The 12,660-nt window shown below is 51.1% G+C and overlaps 3 long non-coding RNA genes across 7 annotated transcripts in view; 2 read left to right on the top strand and 1 right to left on the bottom strand.

The window, feature by feature from the left end:
• LOC125618500 overlaps positions 1-10,512 on the top strand; it is a 16,371-nt gene extending 5,859 nt beyond the window's left edge. For 2 of the 5 annotated variants that reach the window (XR_007349820.1, XR_007349818.1), the window contains 2 exons: positions 882-2,303; positions 10,029-10,266. This is a non-coding gene — a long non-coding RNA (uncharacterized LOC125618500). The other 3 variants (XR_007349821.1, XR_007349822.1, XR_007349819.1) reach the window with 3 other exon arrangements.
• On the bottom strand, positions 8,120-10,731 carry LOC125618503. The gene is made up of 2 exons (XR_007349825.1): positions 10,618-10,731; positions 8,120-8,341 (listed from the first exon to the last, which is right to left on the bottom strand). It is a non-coding gene; the product is annotated as an uncharacterized LOC125618503 (long non-coding RNA).
• A 147-nt stretch (positions 10,732-10,878) lies between these two features.
• Positions 10,879-12,660, top strand: part of LOC125618501 — a 5,623-nt gene continuing 3,841 nt past the window's right edge. The window contains exon 1 of the long non-coding RNA XR_007349823.1: positions 10,879-12,273. This is a non-coding gene — a long non-coding RNA (uncharacterized LOC125618501). The remainder of the gene's footprint in view (positions 12,274-12,660) is intronic.

A 12,660-nucleotide genomic window follows, 5' to 3' on the forward strand; every position in this document is an offset into this window, starting at 1 on the left:
CCCCCCGCCCCGCCCCGCCCGCCCGCCATGCCTTCTTGGGAACAAGAGACAAGATGCACCTTCACGGCCACTGAATCCTGGCCAGACCATTATCCCCTTTCTGTCCTCTGCCACCTTCAACCAGCCTAGGGGCAGAGGAGCAGATAACTGGGGTTTGAGACTGAGGGACAGACATCCTGGCCTGGAGCTCCCTCCTTCCTTTTTCCTATGCCATTTTTCAGTCTCATGCTTTCTCATGGCTGATACTAGTGCTGACATTTGTCGCAGAATACCTTCTCTCCCCGAGGACCTTCCAGGGTGACTCATTTGAGATCTCAGGCGAGTGGCTACTGAGCCTCGAGAGCCAACAGGAGTGGGGAAACATGACTGAGCTCACATCAGAGCTGGGCAGCGGTTGGGGGCCGGCCATCCCCCCACCCGGAGTGCAAAGGTGGCCACAAGCCCCCTTGCACCATGTCTTCTTGTGCCTGAGTAGAGCACATCTTGACCCAAAAGGACTGTGTGTACGTGGGAGTTGGAACCTTATGCATCTCATATTTCTGTGTCCTGAGCTGCGCACATGATAAGGCCCTGGATTCTGTGCTTCAGAGATCTCTGTTGCCTTTCAGGTCCATTTTCTCAAGCAGGTGATGGGAGGGCCTCCTAGGTCAGACTCTGCCATGCCCACTGGTACTGGCCTTTCTCTAAGATGACGGACCCATGTCATTTTGTCCATTGTTGTCTTGTTTTTGTCATGAAACCGTGGCCAACAGCTGAGGACCATGGTCCTAAGGGCCACATACAAACCCCAGATAGGACTCTAGTTGGGATCTCTACAGTTCATTGCTTGATTGGCCCTGCAAGCTGAGTCAGCCTGCCTACCTTTGTCTACTTTCCCACAGAGAATTCAGGAGAGTGCAGCTTGGCTTGTGAGCTGGTGACAACCTCTTGGTGACTGGCTCAGCTGAGGATGGTGCTGGTGTTCCCAGGACAGCATCATACTGCTGGATGGCTCGCTTGCATTTTATTTGGAGCACACGTACACACACATGAAGCCTGGCAGTCCTGCTCTCTGTGGTAAGTATTGCTGTAATTTTTTTTTTACATTCTTTTATTTCTTTGAACATTGCAAGTGGATAGATGTTTATTGAGCCCAGCCAGCTGCTCTACCTTCTTCATTCTTTTCCTGCGCACCCCCACCCTTAGTCCTCTAGAAGAGAGGACCAGATTTTTTCTAGTGCTACTAGAGACCTGCAGAGATCCCGGAATGTGCTGTTCAGCCTCCACACATCCCCCTCACATTTGGGAGAAGTCAATTTTCCCTAAAATGGAGCCAACAGCCTTTGTCCTCTGCGCAGAATGTTAATGGGCTGCATGGAAGGACCCTGAGTGTCCTCACTGCCCCTGGCTGAGAGGTGAGGCTCCTGATTGGCTGGCTGCAGGAGGATGGCCCTTGCCAGCACCTAGCATGGTTCTCTGCCAAGTTCTAGCTCCAAATCTCAGGCTGGTAGGAACCTAGACTATATATAGCATTGTGCTAAGCAGTTCTTATCAGACGTGTCTGCCCTCCCCTGCGGGAGAGGAGCACTTCTATCGGAGAACTGGAACATAGAGAGTGTGGGCCATCTCCAAGGGCCTTTTATTCCAGGAAGGTGTGTGTGCGCGCGTATCTGCCTCGGGTCCAGGGCTGCCAAGCTTACTCTCCTTTCCCCTGTTTTAGACGCTGATGGATTCAAAGGTCATGCCGGATGAGAGTGCTAATGTGGGATGAGGGCCAGGAGGGGCTGGTACTTCTCTGGTGGATGCCGGGCTTGGAGGAGAGGCTTGGGGTGGAGGGATGACGTGGCTGAAGGCAGCATGCCCTGCGTCAACGACCAGCCTCCGGCTTCTCCTCTTGGTATCCTGTTTGCCTTGCTTTGCCCAAGGATGTCTTTTGACCTCTCTCTTCCTTTTCTTGGACCTCCTGCCTTCCTCCACCCCTTCCTCCTCCTTCCTATGATTTTCTTAGGACATATAAGACCACACTTGCCTCCCTTCCCCGGAGCCGTGTCTGCTGTCTGCTCTCGTTCCCATACCCACTCAGTCACGGGGAGTGGGGTCTGCCGTACTCAGGGGGTAGCTGCGTGGCGAATGAGCATGTCTTGCTGGGTGACTTAGGGCAGGGTGGGTAGGATAGTCTCCTCTTTCCTCTCATAGATGCTGTCGAGCCACAAGTGTGACCAATGTGACATGATCCCAGTCTTGTCAGGGAGTCACCACCAGACTGCTCTTGGAAACCAGAAACAGCAAGGAAAACAGGATCTAACCCCATGCCAGCCTTCCAGGTAAGTCAGGTTGACTGCTCCCGGGCCTTCCCCTAACCTCCTTCCCTTCCCATGAAGACCATTTTCCCTATTCAGTGGGGGGGATCCTCAGATGTCTCCATTCAGACTCTCTTAAACAATTGCTCTCTTCTTTCTATTTTCCTCCGCCTGCCTTTTCTGTGAATGAGGTTAGTAACCAGCAAGGGGCTGGGGGAAGGGCAGCCAGCTGAAGTGACCCGGATGCTAGATCTGTGGGAGGTAGCTGGGTAGCATTTCTGGGTGTGGTGGTGGCAGAGCAGTCAGGGCTTCCATAGTAAGTGGACAGAAACCACTCTTGGCCCTCTGACGTCCCATGTGAGAGTTGGGGTTTGATCCCTCATTGGCTCTAGAACTACAGGGACCTTGGACTTGCTTTCCCCCGTCATCTGAGTGGGTGACCTTAGCCTTGACGGGCTTAGTCCAGGGCTGGTCTGGAGTGTAGACCAGCCTGAGCAGTGGGCTTCAGGGCTCTTCCCTTACTTTTGGGGTTCCCTTTGAATGGATCACTTTTTTCTTCTAGGCCTTTTCTCTGCCTCGCTGTTGCTGGCCACAGCACTAGCAATAGTGATGGAAAGTGATGACCGCCTGCAGAACAGGAGGGCGGTCACATACAGAGAGTGCCAAGAGCCGACTGTAGGTGCTTTCCCTGTCACCAGGAAGGGTTTACTGTAGGGTTCTTGTCCAGCTAGAGCTATCTAAGAGCAGGTTTGTCTGGGGTCTAAAGATAAAAGGAATGGTGCTGCGTAATTTTATGAGGCACCCGTGGGCTCCCATCCCTGTCACCTCTCTCTGCTTGGTCTTAAGAGTGTGAGTGCCTCCCTCTCTCTGCACCACTCCCACCACCTTCCAGGGAAGGCTGGCGAAGGCTGGTGAATCCTCACAGTGCTTCATCTTCTGTCCTCCCCCTTGAGACAAATCTCTGAGTTAACTGTGAGCAGCCTGAGACCTTCCCCAAGCGAGGGCTCTCAGTCTCTTCCTTCAAAGAATTTGACAAGTTCAGCAGCGGGTTGTGAGATGACTGGGTGTGTTGGGGCTGGAGCACAAGTGAAGAGGCTCTGTGCAGCCAGGGAGGAGAGGAGGGTGAGCTAGTCCCTCAAGATGTGTAGTCTAGAGTCTGACTAGCGTTGGCTGTAAGACTGGGGCCAGACATACCTGCTGGCTGTGCTTGGGAGACTCTGCTTGCACATGCGCAGCGTGTCCCCAGGCCTGGCTCTGGGTGACCTCTGCCCCCATTCACAGCCCTGCCCTTGCTTGACTGGGAAAACCAGGGTTGGTTTTGCTCCGGTTGTTGTCTCGGTGAATTGGGGTCGGTGCTTCCCAGCTCATTTTCCTATTTTGATCTCTCATCTAATGCTTGGCTTCCTGTTTACCAGCCTGGCTGCCTTCTGCTCCCATGATGGAGGGCGTTGTGTGTTGCCAGTCACACAAGCAGGACAAGTGGCACCCCTTGAGAGAGAGGCACTTTTTCTTGACCTTTGAGTCCCTGAGGTCTGAGAGCTAGGAGGCAGGGGCCCTTGCATCCGGGATCCAGCAGAGGTTAACAGAGCACTGGAGCGGAGGTGGCGTGGCTTGGCTGGGAGTTGTGCGGGCGGGACCCTGCCAAGGCCCCTGATTGGTCAGCACCTTCTGTATTCCATTGACTCCTAGTCCTGTCAGGGCTGTGAATTGTTTAATGCATATGTTGGCTCTGTCCCCTGGCTTGAGTGCCCCTGAAGCTGCAGCCACAGCTTTAGAGAGGAACTGTACCTTGTATTGGTCACTTTTTTTGGATGTGTGGCTTCCCTCTGAGATATGTAAGAGATACCACCCTTTTCCACCAGCCGGCTGTCTGTGGGAGGCACTCGTTTTGCTTTGCTTTTCTGGGACTTGCAGTGGCTATGAGGAAAGCATAGACTGGGTTTGGCTCCCTGCTGGCTCCTTCCACCGGAGCTGTTCATGGGCTGATCGAGCCAGAGAACACCCCCAGGGCCTCATGGTCTCTGCAGAGCCTGGTGCTGCAGTGTGAAGCTTGTGTAGGGTGGGTGGAGTGCCAGCGCAGGGATGAAGACAGCCTCATGGCGCAGTGGCTATACACGGTTGTATCACAAGAACAGGACCAGAAAGATGTGGGAGGACAAGTCCAGTGCTCATCCAGAGATGCCTGCCATGGCCCAGGACAGATGTGTGTTCCCTATGAAGGGTTCCCATCTTGAACACCTGGCGCCATGGATGGTGTGGTACCAGGTTGGGTCCGTCACGAGGCATGAAGGTATGAGATGCATCCGAGTTCTCAGTTCCTGCCTACCATCCAGGGAAAGGAATCTGACCTTTGTTAAGGGTCATTTGCTTATCTGATTTCATCTTCAGAACAACCATGTGACGTAGGCATTATTTCCCTTTTACAGTTAAAGGAACTGTGATTAAGTGACTTAACCAAGCTCACACATTTGGTGAGTGGGGTTGTTTAAATTTAAATCCAGCACTTCTGATTCCAAAACCTATAGTTTCTCCTCACCCTGGTTTTCCAGAGTCAAATATTTCTGTGAGCTAAGACCCTCAGAGAATTAATATGAACCAGAGTGAAAGGCAGTCACCCAAGGACCCTCCCCAGGGGTGGCTCTGTATGTTCCCTTTTGGAGAGGCCAGGCAGACGCAGACAGCCTTTGGTACCCAGGGACCAGCAGGACTGAGCAAGGCAAATACGTTCCTTACCAAATGTGTATGGAGCTTCTCCTAGATGCTGGGGCTGTGCTAGGTGCTGGGTTGCAGAGTCAACAAACCGAGTTTTTATTCTTGGGGAACATGGATTCTAGTGGGGAGAGAGATCATTAGTTAAAAAATTTAAAAATATATATAGTTTACAAAAATGTATGCACAATATAGAGATTGTGTGAGGGTGAAGGAACAGGGCAGCACACACAATAAGGGGGTCCAGATGATAGGAGGGGATGGAAAGACGGAAGGACCTCAGCTTCCTGGGAAGCCATGCCGGTTGAACTTTCCTCCAGAGGTTGAGATTGATAGAGATACTAATCCCTTTTCTTCCCAATAGAAGCATCCTCCCAAGGCCCCCATAGCTTACAGGAACATGTAATGAATTAGGAGTCTAGGTGTGAGTAGACGTCACCAGTGAATGAGGTTTTTCCATTTGCCACGGCCATCCCTGGCTTTCTGTCTCCCATCCTCTCCGGTGCCAGCTGGCTTCTGTGTCTAAGCCTGGTCATCGTGCCTCTCTTGTCCATGCAGCACAGGGAACATTTGGGTCAGGTCTTTGCCGAGTCACTGGTCAAATATGTGCCTGCAGGAGGCACAGCCCCTCTGCCAGGACGCGTGGTTCCTGGAGCTGATGATCGTGACCAGCAAGGGACAGGCGCCGGCAGAGGAGACGTTGCCTTGTGTTAGATTGCCTGGGTTTGCTTTGTGTCTTGAGAGGCTGAGTAGGTTGGAGGGCATGTGTGCAGGGCATGCAGCTCCTGGGCTCAGGCCTTGGTCACTTGGGGGAAGCAGCTGCTGGGCCCACTGTGAGTCAAACTCTGGGCTTCCTCTCCTTGGCCCTTGGTGCCTGACCAACCCAGACCAAGGAAGCTGCCATCCGTTGCCAGGGGCCTGAAGTTGCCAGGGGTCTGAAGTTGCCAGGGATGAGGTAGAGTGATGGGGAGCTTGGGAAAGAGGCAGGTCAGGGGAAATGGTGTTTACACTGCTTGGTGCAGAGGAGTTAGCAGACCTGCATTCTCGTCCTGGCTTTGTTGACAGAACTCATTCACTTTAGCCAATGGCGGGGGTGAGGGGGGAGCCCTCAGATTCCTTACGTGAGGGTGTTAAAGCAGAGATTCCAACTCTTTTACCACGGGTCCTTTCCTGGATGCTCATAGAGGTGTTGCTTAGTCAGAAACTCGGGATCAGGAAATGGAGACCTGAGTCACCATGAAAGAAAGAAGGGGGAAGAGGGATCTTGAAGACCTGATAGCAGTCAGAATCCCCATTGCAAAGAGGCGCTGCTGGCATGAATTAGCGTGGGTGGGTAGAGATCGGGTTTGAAGGACTTTCCAGAAGGAGGAGGGAAGGGCTAGAGATGGAGTCAAGGTGATTGATGCAGTTCCATCCATGTCCCCCCCCTCCCCCGTGACAGAGGATAGACAGGACTGCTGCTGAGAGGCTTGCGGGAGAAGAGGGACAAGGGGGACGTGGGAGCTGCTGGTGGGGCTTGCTGTGCTGAGCAGGGCTGGCTTAAGAGACCATTCTACAGGGGAGATGCTGGGTCCTGTTTGTCCCTAAGTCCTAGGTGGTGTGGGGCTGTGCACTCCAGGAGGGTATCTGTTCCAGGCTCCTCCCCCTGTGTCAAGAGGTTTTCCTTGGTATTTAGCTTTCTTTTTTTCATGTGGTTGTTTAAGGCCCTCAATTAAAAACTAAATTTAAAAAAAAAAGAGAGAAAGATGAAGAAAAGGTAATAACAAAACTAAGAAATGAAGATCTCAGAACTGCCAGTTCCTTTTTGGTTTTTAAATCTTGAATCATTCTTAAAAAGAGCTAAAATAAAACACATGAAGGCAGGCCCAGGGCCCCAGGCACAGCGAACAGCAGCCGGGAGTGGTTGGGACTCTGGCTTAGCTGCTGCATGGCAGCCTCAGTCCCAGACAGACATCAAGCACGTCTCCAAGGCGCTGTGGGTAAGAACCCCTGGAGCTGAGGGGCACGTTGTGCAATCTACTGAACAGGATGCAGAATTATAAAAATAGCTACATTTCTCCAAGACACTGTCTGCTTGCCACTTCACCAGGCATTTACCTGGGATTAACAATTACTGTGAGCTTGTCCCTCCCTCCCTTAGTATGGTATAGTGACAGGGATTTGGGCTAGGACACAGGCGGGAGGGGAAGGAAATGATTAGTAACCATCATATCACTCGTACATGGTTCTTTTCAAATTTGCTGGCTCACTTGGTCCTCATGCAACCCTGTGCGGGTAGGTGGCACTAGCCTGTCATTGATGAAACTGAGCCAGGCAGAGGCCTGCCAAGACCTGACTGCTTGTACCTGCTTACTTGGAGTCTCCCACCCACCTCCTCTGACTCTAGCTGTCATTTCCCTGGGATCTGACCAGGGAAATGGGTTGGGGGTAGGAGTAGAGGAGTGGACAGTGTACTTTGATCCCTTAGGTCCTTTGCTTCTCTATATGTGTGAGAGTAAAAGGAAATCTCAGACTGTTCATATTCTCCTATTCTCTGATTTTTTTTTTAACTTCTTGGAGCTCTTGGGAGAGCTGGCTTGTACTTCTTAGCTGGGAAGTCAGCCAATTATCATGTGTGCCTGGAGAGGTTTTCTACATGTGGAAGCTTCTGGAATACGTGGTGCTTGAAACCATTCTGATACCTTTGTAGAGCATTTCATGCATGTGCATACAGACCTGTTTCTGCTGCTGTCGCTCACTTAGAGATGAGGCCTTGCTGTGGAATCTTTGTAATTTTTTTCCAACAGATTTGTAAGGGATGCCCAGAGCTTTGCCCAGCATGCATGTTGTGTGTATGTTACCTGTTTGTACAGCACCTGCTGGAAGCACTGGCTAAATATACAACTTAAAGTCAGACACTAGACACACTGGCTCCAACTCTGAATGTGTCTTGATTGACTTGAGAAAGTATGTCTTACCCATGCAGAAGAGGGTAGGCTAGAGAAGTCCTGGGATTGGGTTTCCTTGAGTTCTGAGCCTAGCCCCCAATTCTGTCCAGGGTTGCTGAGGCAGAGTAATTGGACTGTAATGACTTCTTGGCCATTTAGAACTCTGAGTGACCTTCATTGGAATAGACCCAGAACTTATATGAAGGAGTGAAGAAGAGTTTATCCTTATTTGCAATGAATTTCATCAGAATGGTTTAGTTTTTTTTTGGTAATGCTCCCTTAGAATGATTGAGGTTGGACAGGGCTGCGAGCGTATGTCTGGTAACAGCTGTCCAGAAAGCACAGGGGAGCTGTTTTGGTGGTAGAAGTCTTCAGTAGCCTTGTGTGTGAAGATTTGTTGTGTTGGACCTGGTTCTTTCTGTTCACCTGGAAGACAGAAAAAAGGACCATCCAAACCTGCCGCAGGGAAGGTGGTAGGGAGAGCCGTGCCTCACCTTGCCCAGGGTTCCCAAGGGAAGATGAAACCTGTCTGAGGTGGGGAGACTGGATGTCTTTGACAGGTCAAATCCATCCCTGAAGCAACCTGAAGAAGGTTCAGGTACTAGGATCCAGAGCTGGGTCCTTGGCCCCACTCTCCATGTTTCCCCTTCTGTTTCCAGGCAGCCCTAAGCCAGGGCGGGGATGCGGGGGCTTGGAGGGTGGAGGAGACGGCGTGGGAATGGAACCTGGAACTCCAGATCCCTTCCAGGAAAGAGCCCTGAGCGGCCCTAATTCTGTATTTGTCATCACTGCCCTTCGTCACTGCCCACCCCTGCAGATGGTTCCTAGCCCTTGGATAGGCATTGTAGGGGTTGGGGGGAGCGGGGCCAGACAGGGTTTACTAGCATGAAGGTAGAAGAAGATGGGAGAGGAGTACCTTAGAGCTGGCCATAGTGCAGGAGCCACAGGCATTGCCTTTGATGCTACCGACTTGCATACTAGTTAGCCGTAACCCAAAGTCTGAAATCAGGTGATGCCTCAATGAGAGTTGTATTTAAATATGGAAAATTATATATCCTTTTGTGTTATTGCCAGGTACAGTTTTAGCATCAAAAGGCCTGACAGGAGTTAGGTGTTGTGGTGCACACCTATAATTCCAGCAATTTGAGAGGCTGAGGCAGGAGGATTGCAAATTTGAGGCCAGTCTCAGTAACTTAGAGACCCTTCTCAAATTAAAATAATAATTAAAAAAAAAAAAAAGAGGCCTGGGACTGGGTTGTGGCTCAGTGGTAGAGCGCTGCTTAGCATGTGCGAGGCCCTGGGTTCGATCCTCAGCACCACATAAAAATAAATAAAAATGAAGATTTTTTTTTTTTTTTTTAAAGAGGCCTAATGGACTGGGGAAAGTTGGAGGGGGGGGTGTCCTGTCTGTCTTTAAAATAATGCTTGTTTCATATTGACTGTTTGCTTTCTGTCTTATTCCACACTCTGTTTTATTTCTTAGGCATTTGTGAATACAGTCGTCCCTAAGTGTCTGTGGGGGATTGGATACCAAAACCTGCACATACTCAGATCTCTTCTGTAAAATGGCATAGTGTTTGCATTTAACCTATGCACATTGTCTCTAGATTACTTACAATGCCTAATACATTGTCAGTGCTGTGTAAATGGTTGTTGTGTTGTTTTAGGGAATAATGACAAGGGGAAAGCTTGTATGTGTATGGTAAAAATGCAGTTTTATGTATGTATGCATATATGTATTACACACACACATACACACACACTTTTTTCGATCTGTGGTTGGAATCTAGGGATGTAGAACCTCGGATATAGAGAGCCATCTGTGTTTGTCTATGCAGTTATGTTACTTCTTTGGGGCAGTTTTCCAGTGTCTTGGTATCAGTGAATGTGTGACTTTGATTTCACATGTAAATAAACTACAAACTCATGGCAAAAAAAAAGAAAAAAACTCAGGGTTGGGGCAAGGGCAGCTGCCTATAGATGCCCTTCCCAAAGTCCTGGTCTGAGTCACCCAGATGCCTGAGGAAATGAGATGCAGGTGTCCTTGCTAGGGCCAGCTGGCCCCACAGCCCAACATACTCCCCCAAACCTTATTAGCTGTTATTTTTTTCAGCTTGAACCCTGAGTAGCAGCCTTGGAAGTCTCAGACCACATGTCACCCTGCAAGGTAAGAAGGGCCAAAGAGGATGGCACAGAGAGCAAGGGGACATCACTCTGGCCACTGGCCACTCTCCAATACAGGTGAACTTTGTGTTCAAAAAGGAATTCATTTAATCATTTGACTCCTAATAGAAGTTATTTGTATTTTTCTTTCCTTCTCTCTTTTCCTCCTCCCTGCTTCCCACCCCCCCGCCCCAGCCTCCAAAGAATTTAATCTGCTGGACAACAAACAATACTGTTCATAAAACTTTGAAAACCAAGAGGCGAGGCCTCCCTGACAAGGAGAAGGGCATGTCGGGTAACGGCCTGAGGGAGTGTGCCAGGCCCGAGATGGAGCCGGGCGAGAACCCAGTTGGCTGGGTACCTGGGCGCCTGCCCCTACTCAGCCCACTCACTCTGCCACCCCGAGTCCAGGGGGGAAGGAACCAAAATGCAAAGGGGGCNCTTCCTCCCTCCCTCCCTCCCTCTTTCCCTCCCTCCCTCTTTCCCTCCCTCCTCTCCACTCTTCTCCCCTCCTCCTACTCCTGCCTCCTGCTACTCACTGTTCTTGAGACTGGCAGACAGAGGTCCTGATAACAGAATGAGGCTGGAATAGCAATGTAGGTACAGCCACAGCTGAGCCAGCTGAAGGGGAAGAGGAGAGAGCACAGACTTGCAGATGGCTTTGGACTTGGACTTACCTCCGTTCCGGCTCAGCCTCCCTCCCCCAGCTAGGGAAGTGGAACCACCTCACGTCATAGGGTGTGCCCGGACCATGTGCTCTGCCAGGTGTGTGCCCAGGTACTGGGTAGAACTGCCATTCAGTGGTTAGTGGATGCGCCCTGGCTTCCTGGTGCCCACTTCAGGATGTGCTCCGGGGAGGGCGTCTGACTTGGTGAAGTGCTCAGTACTCTGAGATGCTCTGTCCTCCCAGGGAGGAGCATAGACCACTGGAGGAGCTCCTGGGACCCAGTGAGCAGACATGAGGTCCTGTAAGCGTGGCACCTGGTAGGACACTGTGTCTGTTACTTCGTGGCAGCTGAAGGAGGGGTGACCAGGTCTTCCTGCCGGGGGTTGGGAAGCTGGGCTCTGGGGCATCTCTGCACTAACCTCCAAAGTCAGATCTCCCCCGAGGCTGAAGTTACACTTCCGAGTCTGTCCTAACAGAGCCAAGTAGATGACAAGGGAGTGGCGTTCGTGGTTTTTCTTTGGACCACATTGGTTTGGGCCGGTGAACTGTGTGGTGGGCATTGTGTATGTGTGATAGACCATAGGCGTGCTCACTTTTCCTCTCATGGAGTGCAATAGCTTCCTTGAAAGTAGTTCAGGGCTGTGCCCATCCTCCCATCTGCCAGGGGAACCTGGAACTCCGTGCTCCAGCCTTCACTCCATCCTTCCTCCTCCCCTATCTCCCCACTGTCTCCAGCTGCCCCCATTTCCCGTGTTACCCCAGAGGCAGGACAAATAGGGAGCATCCTCTCCATCCAGCCATCCCGACCCAGGCCCTCCCTGCCCTGTACAGAGTCTGGGAGCTTTTGAGACCCAGGTTTTGGTCAGTAATTTGGAGGAAAGGATAGAAAAACTGACTTTCAAGGAGTTCAATTGCCTAGGAACATGGGCTTCTGTACCTGTGACCCAGGGGAAGCCCAAAGAGCTGATACTGGGTCCACTGGGGCTTTGGAAGGCTGTGACTTCTCTCCCTGTTACCTGAGTCGGCACTTGAGGGGGCCCACCACCTCTAAAGGATGCTGTTCCCACTTTAGGATTTAGGGCCTAGGACATAAGGTGGTGCCTGAATGCTGACCGCTTCTTCTGGGGGCTTCAGGCCAGCCAGCCATGTTCCTCCACCCATGGTCCCTCAACACACATATCCTTCATTTTATCACCCTTTCCTCTGATTCATTAACCGCAGCTAGTTGGCAGCAGGCCCTTCTCTGACAGCTAAAGACAAAATGTCCAGGACACTGGGTCTGGGTTGGAGTTGAGACTGACAGGAAGCTGGGCAGCCCTTTCAGTCCACACAACAATGGTCTGGGACTGTCTTGAGGGCAGGACGTTCCCCTTTTTTCAAAAAGGCCTTCTAGGCCCCCTTTCACCAAGTGAGTTCTTCCTCATTGCCTGGAACCCTGAAACCAGCATTCCCAGAGGCTAGAAGATGGACGCTTGGGGCTCAGCTTCCGGCATCCTCCCCCACTCTGGCTGGAACTTGCATCAGTCACGTAAGTAGCTGTGACTCAGCATCCAGCGCTGGGTCAGGAGGGAGAAGCTGCTGCCTTGGCAGCAACCTTCCCCACGTTCTGCATTTGAACACATTGTGGTAGCACAGCGCGGGTACCGGGTTCAGCCGGTTCGTGTGTATATATTTTACAAACAGGTTCCCTCTCCTTCTCATTTTCCCCCCATGTTATTTTTTGGGCACCGTGCTGGGCTCAAAATAAGATATTTAGGACTTTAAAACTCAGCATCATTTATAGAATGAAATAGAAGCTGTCTTTGTGATCTTTTGACTGTTCTTAGCCAGTGGCCCATGAAGTGTGTTTAACCCTCAGCTCTGTTTAGTTTGGCCTGCACTTTTTTTTTTTTTTTTTTTTTTTTTTTTTTTTTTT

The sequence above is a fragment of the Marmota marmota genome, unplaced genomic scaffold (genome assembly GCF_001458135.2).
Source record: "Marmota marmota marmota unplaced genomic scaffold, marMar, whole genome shotgun sequence".
In the NCBI taxonomy this organism is placed as follows: Eukaryota; Metazoa; Chordata; class Mammalia; order Rodentia; family Sciuridae; genus Marmota; species Marmota marmota.